This window comes from Oryctolagus cuniculus, chromosome 3, assembly GCF_964237555.1.
Source record: "Oryctolagus cuniculus chromosome 3, mOryCun1.1, whole genome shotgun sequence".
NCBI classification, from domain to species: Eukaryota; Metazoa; Chordata; class Mammalia; order Lagomorpha; family Leporidae; genus Oryctolagus; species Oryctolagus cuniculus.
The window spans coordinates 99,774,388-99,785,213 of NC_091434.1; the positions used below are offsets into that span (position 1 = coordinate 99,774,388).

General features: G+C 39.1%; 1 long non-coding RNA gene and 1 pseudogene across 1 annotated transcript; one reads left to right on the plus strand and one right to left on the minus strand.

Annotated features, from left to right (window-relative positions):
- Nucleotides 1–4,824: 4,824 nt before the first annotated feature.
- On the plus strand, nt 4,825–4,925 carry LOC127491895 (U6 spliceosomal RNA; annotated as a pseudogene).
- A 20-nt stretch (nt 4,926–4,945) lies between these two features.
- On the minus strand, nt 4,946–10,244 carry LOC138849173 (uncharacterized). The gene is made up of 3 exons (XR_011387594.1): nt 10,117–10,244; nt 7,755–7,906; nt 4,946–6,962 (listed from the first exon to the last, which is right to left on the minus strand). It is a non-coding gene; the product is annotated as an uncharacterized lncRNA (long non-coding RNA).
- Between the last annotated feature and the right edge of the window lie 582 nt (nt 10,245–10,826).

The following is a 10,826-nucleotide window of genomic DNA, read 5'->3' on the forward strand; positions in this document are numbered from 1 at the left end:
GGACACAGGGACCCAAGGACCTGGCCATCCTTCACCTCTTTCCCAGACCATATGAGAGGGCTGGATTGAAGTGGAGTAGTGAGGACTTGAACCGGCGCCCATGTGGGATGCTAATACTGTAGGTGGTGGCTTTACCTGCTATGATACATCACCAGCCCTGGAAGATCTTTTTTTAAAAACATAACCAGAACATTGTTTAAAAGCAGGAATTTAATTGTATTGTTTGCAGCATGAAACCTTCCAGTAAAGTATAGGTGACAAGAAAGGAAGACTAAACTCTAACTTTGGTCCTCTGAAGATTTCACTCTTGATAGCTTTATGTCTACAACTTACATACTACTTCTATTTTCCTAGTGATCCCTAGACTAGCCTTCAGTTCATTCTTCAAACATATCAGTTTTGCTCTCCTCTGGTGTTTTGTTCTCATTCTTTCCTTGGCCTGGAATACTGTTCTCTCTAATCATCTCAGCATGTGCAATCTCTTCATTCCATGTCTTTCTAACAAATCACCTGCAATACAGACTCTCCCTGAATGTCTTGACAAAAAATGAGATCCGCATTCCTCCCCAAACCTGTGTTCTCATTGAGTTTACCACTCTCTGAAATGACCCTGTTTACATATTCATTTATATGTAAATGATATCAGAAACTGCCTTTCCTTTACAGAGCTATGCACCAAGGACAGAGTAGATATTCAATAAATACTTACTGAGTCAGTGATTGAAAATGTTGACTTATCTGGCTTTCAAAAATTTTTAGATATAATACAGACAACAATACTCTCAAAAAAAGATCACCCCTCCAAAATACCATTGCTGCACAAAACCTACAGGATCTATAAGATTCCATACCATTGCTAATGCCATATCCTATTATGCCTTACTCTTCCTAATTATGTTGTAAAACTTTTTAAAATCCACAGAAAGTCTTGTTTTCCTAAAAATATTTATTTCTCTAACACTAGATGTTAGCTTCAAAGTCATCTTGACTTTTTTAAAAAAATATATATATATATTAAGTATACCAGTGGCAAGCATATGAATGACATTTGGAAGAATTAATTTGTGCATCTGCAAATGTTCACAATTTTCCATAATGCATTGAACCACTGTTCTTTACAGAACTGCAGTGTCCGTTCTTAAGTGCTGATGTAAGTACACCATCTTGCAATATACAACTATACATTTAGTTGAACTGGGACTTTGTCTCATATGATGCTGTTGCTGTGTTTTGATTGGAAGAGAAGACAGGAGGAGACAGGTAGTAGAAAAGATTTCTTTGGAAGACTAAATACATTAAACTCTATTATGTTGTAGACATGAGGGTCCCTGTTGAAAATGACTTAGAGGAAAAAGAAAATGTTGGGATAAGAAAAGAGAATTTTGGAAATAAATCTTTGCTTTGTGTGATGGTAGGATTTTTCTTTCTGGGTCTCATAATTGTTGAACTTAGAAGAGGTTGCACTACAGCTGTTTTGATGATAGGAGCTAAGCTGACCCGTGCTGCTTGTAGGCAAGTTGTTATCAATCATAAATAATGACTGGCTCTACACCACACTGTTATCTGAGAACCTTCAGTTAAATCTTTTCAAAAGTTGCAATCTAGTCACAGTATTGCTGAGGGAGGTTGACCTAATCCACTCTTGTGTCAAAATTGTCATGGGGACCATCCTTAACCCCTATTCATCCCTAAACCCCTACTCCCACCTGCTTTCAGGTTTGCAGCTGCAATGATTCAAAGGGTGAAGGGGAGATTGGTGAGGGAGCAAGAGGGCACAATAGTTCTGTATACGGCAACAACAACCATGGAAAGAAGCAAAAGTATAAAACTATTCATGTTTAGTGAATGTTTAACCCATCCTAAGTGCTACAAATGTACCAGTCCATTTCATTCTCCCAGCTCTGTGAAGGAACTCTTTCAATGACATGTGAGCTGCCACCATACTGTATGGAAGTGGAGACTATATGAAATGAGTGGCTGCCACTCTGACCCATGGATATATATATCAACAGACATTTTCTGTTAATAAAAATCAGTTTTTAGTGGCCAGCGCTGTGGCTCAGTTGGTTAATCCTCTGCCTGTGGTGCCGGCATCCCATATGGGAGCCGGGTTCCAGTCCTGGTTGCTCCACTTCCAGTCCAGCTCTCTGCTGTGGCCCGGGAAGGCAGTGGAGGATGGCCCAAGTGCTTGGGCCCTGCACCCACATAGGAGACCAGGAGAAGCACCTGGCTCCTGGCTTTCGATCGGTGCAGCGCCGGCCGTGGCGGCCATTTGGGGAGTGAAACAACGAAAGGAAGACCTTTCTGTCTCTCTCTCTCACTGTCTAACTCTATCAAAAAAACAAACAACCAACCAACCAACCAACAAACAAACAAAAAAAACCAGGTTTGAGTTGGTTCTCAACAGCTGATGAAGATCATCATGTTTGTTCTAGAATTCCCATTAGTTGAAAGTTGCTCTGGTAGAGCTTGAATGCAAGAGTAGGTCAAAATAGAAAACTGTTGATCTCAAAGACTTAGTTAGAACAATAGTTTTTTTTTTTTTTTTTTTTTTGACAGGCAAAGTTAGACAGTGAGAGAGAGGCTTCTTCTGTTGGTTCACCCCACAAATGGCCACTACGGCCAGCGCTGCGCCCATCCAAAGCCAGGAGCCAGGTGCTTTTCCTGGTCTCCCATGCGGGTGCAGGGCCCAAGCACTTGGGCCATCCTCCACTGCACTCCCGGGCCACAGCAGAGAGCTGGCCTGGAAGAGGGGCAACCGGGGTAGAATCCGGCACCCCAACCAGGACTAGAACCCGGGGTGCCGGCGCCGCAGGCAGAGGATTAGCCAAGTGAGCCACGGTGCTGGCCCTAGAACAATAGTTTTACCAAGGGTTGAGAATTTCAAAGGTCTTTGTCCTAGTTATTGGATACTTTCCATCTCCTGTCCTCCCAGGAGCATCACTGTGAACTGCTTAGAAGAAAAACCAGCACATTAAGGCTATAACTTGTGAAAAAATATTTACACACTAGAATAAATCTTAATCTTTTACTTCCTGGGGAGCATGAACCCTGCTGATCAATCCCTGCTAAGAACAAAAAGTGATACTGGGACTTGATGCCCTAATTACTCCATTTTCAGACATTGCCACCTAAGGGCAAGTGTGGGGTGGGGGCAATTTGTTGCAGCAGTTGGGATGTCATTTGAGGCTCTTACATCCCAAGTCTGTTTCAGGGTTGGAGTCCTGCTCCACTTCCAATTCCAGCTTCCCACTAGTGTGCACCTAGGGAGGCAGCAGATAATGGCTTAAGTACTTGGGTCCCTGCTATTCATGTAGGAGACCTGGATTAAGATCCAAGCTCCTGAAATTGGCCTAGCACAGGCCTAGCTGCTATGGTCATTTGGGGAGTGAAACAATGGATGCAGGATTCTCTCTCCCTCTCTCTCTTTCCTTCCTTCCCTTCCTCCCTCCCTCCCTCTTGTTCTCTCTCTCTCCCCTCCTCCCTCTCTCTTTCTCTTTCTCCCCTTTTTAAAATGAAATTAAAACAAATTTTTAACAAGAAGTTCTAAGGGCATCGGCATTTCGGGTCCATCCTGCCCAGCAGATCTTGGGCCTAGGAAAAAGAGGTAGGCGGTTTCACTTTCATATCAAAACATAAGCACCAAAATGTGGCCACAATTTTTTTTTCTATAAAAATATTTGAAGATAAAAGCGAGCATGAAGGAAAGTGAGAGTGACAGAGAGAATTCAGTATCTGCAGCCACATAAATCTATAGTAGACAGTGACATAAGATGCAATATATTTGGAGGAATGATCCTGTCTTTACTATTGACATCAATTGCTATTATCAAATAGATCTGGCAGTGTTCTTTACTGATTATTAAGGTAGCTTTGTAAGCAGAATCAACTAAGCTTTAGTGATTTCAGGTACACATCCATAAATCCACCTATTTATTTTCATTTTCTGGGTTTTTATCAGGGGAAAATATGTGTTTATTTTCTGCATTTGGTGAACTGGTTTAACTCCTTCATAAGTAATTTCAAAATGAAAGCATTTGTTGCTCAAAGATATAAATATCAATCAATGGGCACTAAGATGGATCATCTCATGGGGCATTATAAGGTTATTGGGCTGCAAACATAATGGAGCAGAAAATTGGTACACATTCCAGGATAAAATATTGAATGTGAGACTCAAGTTGATACACTGTTTTTTGGTTTGTACTTAATTCTCCATACAAATATAAAACATCACAGAGATTTTAAGGGCATATGACACACATATGATTATATTTAGAAGAATCCAGCTAGTATCATCTAATTATGTAAGATTGAGCCTCAACATAACTTTTCCATTATTCTGTTAACTGCTCTGCTTTACTTATTATGTGCCTTGGCCAGGCACACCAGAGATCAATCCTATTTCTGAGACTGTTCTGTGTATTACCATGAAGATGTCCAAGCATTATGTCTATGCACAGTATATAAGTAGGCTTAAATGTATTTAATGTTTTTTTTTCTTTTCCTTATTTCTTTTTTAGCACAGGCTGTGCTTATCGGAAAGCAATTTTAAAAGGTAAGTTTATTTTGGTTTAACAAGAATTGAAAATATATGTATAGTTTTTCACAATATGTGTTTTCATGAAATTTTTGGACTCCCTTCATATTGTTAATATGTAGTTAAAGAAAATAGATAATTAGAAAATAGTTAACCCAAATATCTTGGATACTAAAAACTGTAGAATAAAGAAGTGATTATTGTGTTGATACTGTCAACTACCCAATCCTAGTGCTTCAAATTAGAATTTAAAAAAAGAAAAAAATTTTTAGAAAAGGAATATCATGCTCACTTAAGCAGCACATAAACTAAAATTGAAATGATACAGAGATTAACATGGCTCCTGCTGCAAGGATGGCACACAAGTTTGTAATTGCATATTTTTATTTCACAGAGGGTGACTATACATAATGATAATAAGCCATATATTTCTATATTAACATTAAATAAAGGATTTTTAATGTTTTCACAATAAAGACATTAAATATTTGAGGAGATAGAGTTTTACCCTGATTGGTCATTAAACAATGAATAAATACATTTAATCATTATATGATGCTCTGCAAGTATGTACAGATTTATGTGTCAGTTAAAATATAAAGATATTATAGATAAAAAATTGAATATTTTTAAAGGAGTTTATAATACATTTTATTTTTGCCAGTTAAATGTGCTTATCTTCAAAAATAATCCTACCTAAAATAATTATCACATAACTAAAAAAGTCCACTTCCTTCTGTGAAAGGAAGCATTTTTCCCACCAGGAGTCCTGAATATCAGAGGAAAAAATTTCCACAATAATGAAATTTTCCCTGCCTGTTGTCCTGTCTTCTTGATGGGAAAGGGCACTTTCTTTAGCAAAGGGGAAAAACAATAATATATTGCTCCTTATAACTTCTCGCTTAGAATTCTTACTTTCTCCCTAATGGTCAAATGCACATTACATTACTTTGATTTGGTTGTGAATTGTTTGCGATTAGAAGGTTATTATATCATTCACTTCTTCCTATGTGCCATAAAAGTGGGATTTCTACAAGTACCTACTAAGCATGCATTAATCCTTGACTCAAGCTGATTGAAATCCCACTTGTTATAAAAATTGTATAGGGGTATTTTTTTATCTGTGTAATTTTATTTGTACAGCTTGGACAAATAGCTCATATTTTAAATGTCTTCAAGTATGTTTTTAAATCAATCAATAAATATTTACTGAAAGGTTTCTGTGTTCTCAGTACAGCACAGGATGAATCATAATAGGTTTGAGCGGATCCTTGAAATCCGCTTTCATCCCACTTCTACAGAGAACATTTATTTGCCTATATTTATTCCAGTCTCCAGATGACTCTCATTTTTGCATCAAACATGACTTCTTTTCTAATGTGGTTTGAGATAATCATCTAATATGGTAGTAATTTCAGAATAAAGAATAACTTTTGTAAAGAAAGACAATGAAAGGTGCTATGCCTTAAAGTACATTGAAGTATATGTTTAGAGGTAAAGTTGAGGTGTGTACCATAATTTCATTTGGTTATTAAGTCAACTTTAAGTAAAAATTTAATAATTAATACATACATTAATTTTATTTAACAGTCATTAAGAAGTACTATACTCAATGTTAATGTATATACCAATGAAACTGGAAAAAATTCCTAGAAGCAAGTTCAGATGTGTATATGTTTACTGAATTCATATGTATTCATGAATATATATGTGAATTGAGTATTTTTAAAAATTGACATCTTAAAGCTATGGTAAAAATGATTAGTTCATAATTTATACTGATAACTGGCTGACATTCAGGAAATAATAACTTAGATTCCCTATTTTACCATATAAGATAAATTCTAGATGTGTTTAATATAGAGTAGGAATGAAATTTTAAGATTACTAAAGAAATTGAATTAATTTTGAGGTAGAGCAGTACTGTCTGACACAAAAGAAGCCATAAGTAGAAAGAGATTTAACACATAAAACCAAGACTTTTTAATAGGATAAATGTTAAAATAAAACTAGGTGTCAAAAACTTTTAAGATATGTACAACATATATAATACAAATCCACAAACCTTTCTGCAAAATTAATATATAGAATGCTTTGGAGACAGTTTAGAGTTGAAAACAAAAGACTCTATTAACTATACAAAGAGTAGAGAACAAAAGACATCATTAAATGTTAATTTTCTTTTTGTGCATAAAAGGAGAAGGAGACACAAAGAAAATCTGGTCTAACTATTGATAAAAACCCAATCATTTCATATTTTTAATTGTTCATTTGAGATTATGAATCAAAACTAGCTATAAAACAGTAAAAGTTATTGGGTGCGGTGGGTTAGGCTGCCTTCTTGTGATGCAGACATTTCATGTAGCAATGCTGATTTGAGTCCCAGCTGCTCCACTTCTGATCCAGTTTCCTGATAATGAACCTGGAAGACAGAAAATGTTGGTTCAAGTGCTTGGGCTCCTGCCCTCGAATGTGAGAAATCCAGATGTAATGCCTGGCTCCTGGCTTCAGCCTGGCTCAGCTCTGACTTTGTGGCCTTTAGGAATTGAACCAGAGAATAAGAGAACTCTCCTCCCTTCCCCCTCCTCCTCCTTCTCTTCCTCCTTCCCCTTCTCCTTCTCCTCTCTGACAAAGTCTTCCAAATACATAAATAAATCTTTTAAAAGTGTAGTAGAAAGATATTAAAGATTTCAAGGACAGGGATGAATTTGTAGGATCTGTTTCTAAATACTGCTCTGGTTCCCCTAGACCTAGCCACCATTCTCTAAAAGCAATTATTACATATAGACAAATTATTCAAAGCAATCATTTAAGGTATTAGAGAAAAACTTATGCAGGATGCAGGGCTCCTTTACTTAAGGGAAGGGAAGCAGAAATGGTGTTACTCGGGTATTTTGCCTGTTTCATCTGAGGGAATTTTCCAGTATTCAATTCATGAGAACAGAACTCAAGCAGAACATGGCCAATTTTACAAGGATGTGCTTGGCACTGGAAAAATGGATGGGATTTGAGGGGGAAAATTCTGGAGATATGAAACTGGAGAAAAATGAGTACGGGGGACTGCGCTGTAGTGTAGTGGGTTATGCTACCACCTGCAGTGCTGAAATCCCATAGGGGTGCTGGTTTGAGTCCTAGCTGCTCTACTTCCGATCCAGCTCTCTGCTATGGCATGGGAAAGCAGTGGAAGATGGTTCAAGTCCTTGGGCCCCTGTACCTGCGAGGGAGACCCAGAGACTTCTGGCTTCAGATTGATCCAACTCCATAGTTACACTCCATTTGGGGAGTGAACCAGCTGATGGAAGATCTCTCTCTCTCTCTCTTTCTCTCTCCTCCTTGTTCGCCTCCTCTCCATCTCTATAACTCCACCTTTCAAGAAAAATAAGTAAATCTTAAAAAAAAAAAAAAAAAACAGAAAAGAAAAATGGGGTACCAAAACCTGCCCACAAAGTTCACTCAGGCAGTTGACTGATTCTTGAGCTATGACTATGGAGCAATATTTTAACAAATCCAGCAGAGTGGATACCTAAAAGTCAAATTGGTAAGCAAGGATTTTTAGGACACATCATGGGGAAGCAGATGTTGGCATCAAATCCTTCCAATATGAAAGGACTTTGTTAAACTCCAAGAGCCCCTAGATAGATCCCACAAGGACCATAGATTTTAATAAGCCCCTTTGTAGGAACATAGTTACAAGAACAATATTATTAGAATAAGGAAAACCTGGAATAGCTGATTAAAAACAGACTTGATCGGGGCTAACATCATCGTCCAGCTGGTTAAGACAATAGAACCTGTCAGAATGTTGGTTTAAGTTCTAGCTGCTTCCCTTTTAACCTAACTTTATATGAACGCATATCAGAAGGCAGCAGAGGATGGTACAAATGCTAGCTAGGGCCCCTGCCTTGCATGCAGGAGGCTCAGTTGGAGTTCCTGGCTCATTGCCTCAGCCTGACCCAGATCTCTTTGTTGTGATTATTTGGGGTAGTGAATCAGTGGATGGAAGTTTCTTTCTCTCTCTCTTTCTTCCCCCATCTTTCAATCTTCTTTTCAAACAAATTGATAGGTAAATTAATTAATCTTTTACAAATATTTCACTCACATTGGAGCTCATGGCTCCTAGTTTCAGTCTGGTCCAAATGTACCTGTTGAGGCCATTTGGAGAGTAAACCAGAGATGGAAGATCTATCTCTGTCTCTATCTCTCTCTCTCTATCTCTATCTAGTTTTAGCTCTAGCTCTTACTTTATCTCTGTCTCTATCTCTATCTCTTTCTCTATTTCTCTGTCACTCTGCCTTTCTAATAGAATAAATACATCTGTAAAAAACAAGAACAAATAATTGGACTCATTTTAAGAAGGCACGACATGAGGCTGGTGCTGTAGCAGTAGATCAGGCACATTCAATTGGTGAATAAAAATTAATCATGCCCTGATTGAAGAGGGCCAACTATTAATAGCAGGAAAAATAGCCACACTATAGACATCTCAATTGGTTCAACCTAAAAAATATTTCTGCCTGAAATATTTAAATGGAGCATGCTTTTTGTCCAGTGAGTGGCCAAACTGTTGCCTCAAATTAGCTGAAGAAAGTAGAAATCAATATGGATGGACCCTAAAGCATTTCTTTGAAGAACTGTAATGGTGAATGAAATAGGGCTTTTCCTGTGTGATTCTGAAGGCAAAGCATAATCAAAACAATGGCAGCCAAGAGGTGGCAGTTGGCCAGTTAAAGCCAAAGCAGACTGGTCAAGAACAAAGTCATGATAGCAAGTTTTTGGGGCATGTTGAAGACATTTTGCTATTGGCTTTCTGGAGGGCCAAAGAACAATCACATTCATTATTATGAGAGTGTTTTGAGAAAGTCGTATGAAGCATTCAAAGAAAACTGCCTTGGGAAGCCAGCACCGTGGCTCACTTGGTTAATCCTCTGCCTGCAGCTCTGGCATCCCTTATGGGCACCGGTTCTAGTCCCGGTTGCTACTCTTCCAGTCCAGCTCTCTGCTGTGGCCAGGGAAGGCAGTGCTTGAGCCCCCACACCCACATGGGAGGCCAGGAAGAAGCACCTGGCTCCTGGTGTAGCTCTGGCCATTGTGGTCATTTGGGGGGTGAACCAATGGAAGGAAGACCTTTCTCTCTGTCTCTCTCTCTCACTGTCTATAACTCTACCTGTCAAATAAAATAAAAAAAAAAAAAGAAAATTGCCTTGGAACTTCACAAGAATCTTTCCCCTCTACTACAATAATTCTTCCCAATTCAGTCATCAAACAAGGGCAATTTCATAAGGATTTAAAATGGGAAATCATTTATGCCACAGTCCTGATTCGGCCCCTGGTATGTGTTTGTTTCCTAATTTAAAAACAATCTTGAAAGCATGTCAGTTTATCTCCAGCGCTACGGCTCAATAGGCTAATCCTCCGCCTTGCGGCGCCAGCACACCAGGTTCTAGTCTCGGTCGGGGCGCCGGATTCTGTCCCAGTTGTCCCTCTTCCAGTCCAGCTCTATGCTGTGGCCAGGGAGTGCAGTGGAGGATGGCCCAAGTGCTTGGGCCCTGCACCCCATGGGAGACCAGGATAAGTACCTGGCTCTTGCCATCAGATCAGCGCGGTGCGCCGGTTGCAGCATGCTGGCCGCGGAGGCCATTGGAGGGTGAACCAACGACAAAGGAAGACCTTTCTCTCTGTCTCTCTCTGTCACTGTCCACTCTGCCTGTCAAAAAAAAAAAAAAAAAAAAAAAAAGCATGTCAGTTTTTCTTCAGTTAAAATGTAAAAAGAAAATGCTGCATAAGTTCTCAGCACCCTAAATTTTTTAGGAATGGATAATGTCTGTTATCATCATTTACAGAATGCTTTGATGTTGATGGAACTCATATAGAGAAATCAACTTTATTTAGTTCAACTTCCTGTGAAGAGGCTGGTGCTGTGGCGTAGTAGGCTAAGCTTCTGCCTGCAGCGCTGGCATCCCATATGAGTGCGGGTTCCTGTCCTGGTTGCTCCTCTTCCAATCCAGCTCTCTGCTACTGGCCTGGGAAAACAGTGGAAGATGACCCAAGTCTTGGGCCCTTGGAAGACCCAGAAGAAGCTCCTGTCTCTTGGATTTGGATTGGCCCAGCTCCAGCTGTCTGGTCATTGTGGCAATCTGGGGAGTAAACCAACAGCTAGAAGACCTTTCTCTCATTCCCCCTCTGTAGCTCTCCCTCAAATAAATAAATAATCTTCAAAAATTTTTCCATAAACTTTTTTTGAAGTCTCCTTGTATTTGTTTATTGCTTTATTGTAAGACATTGGCTC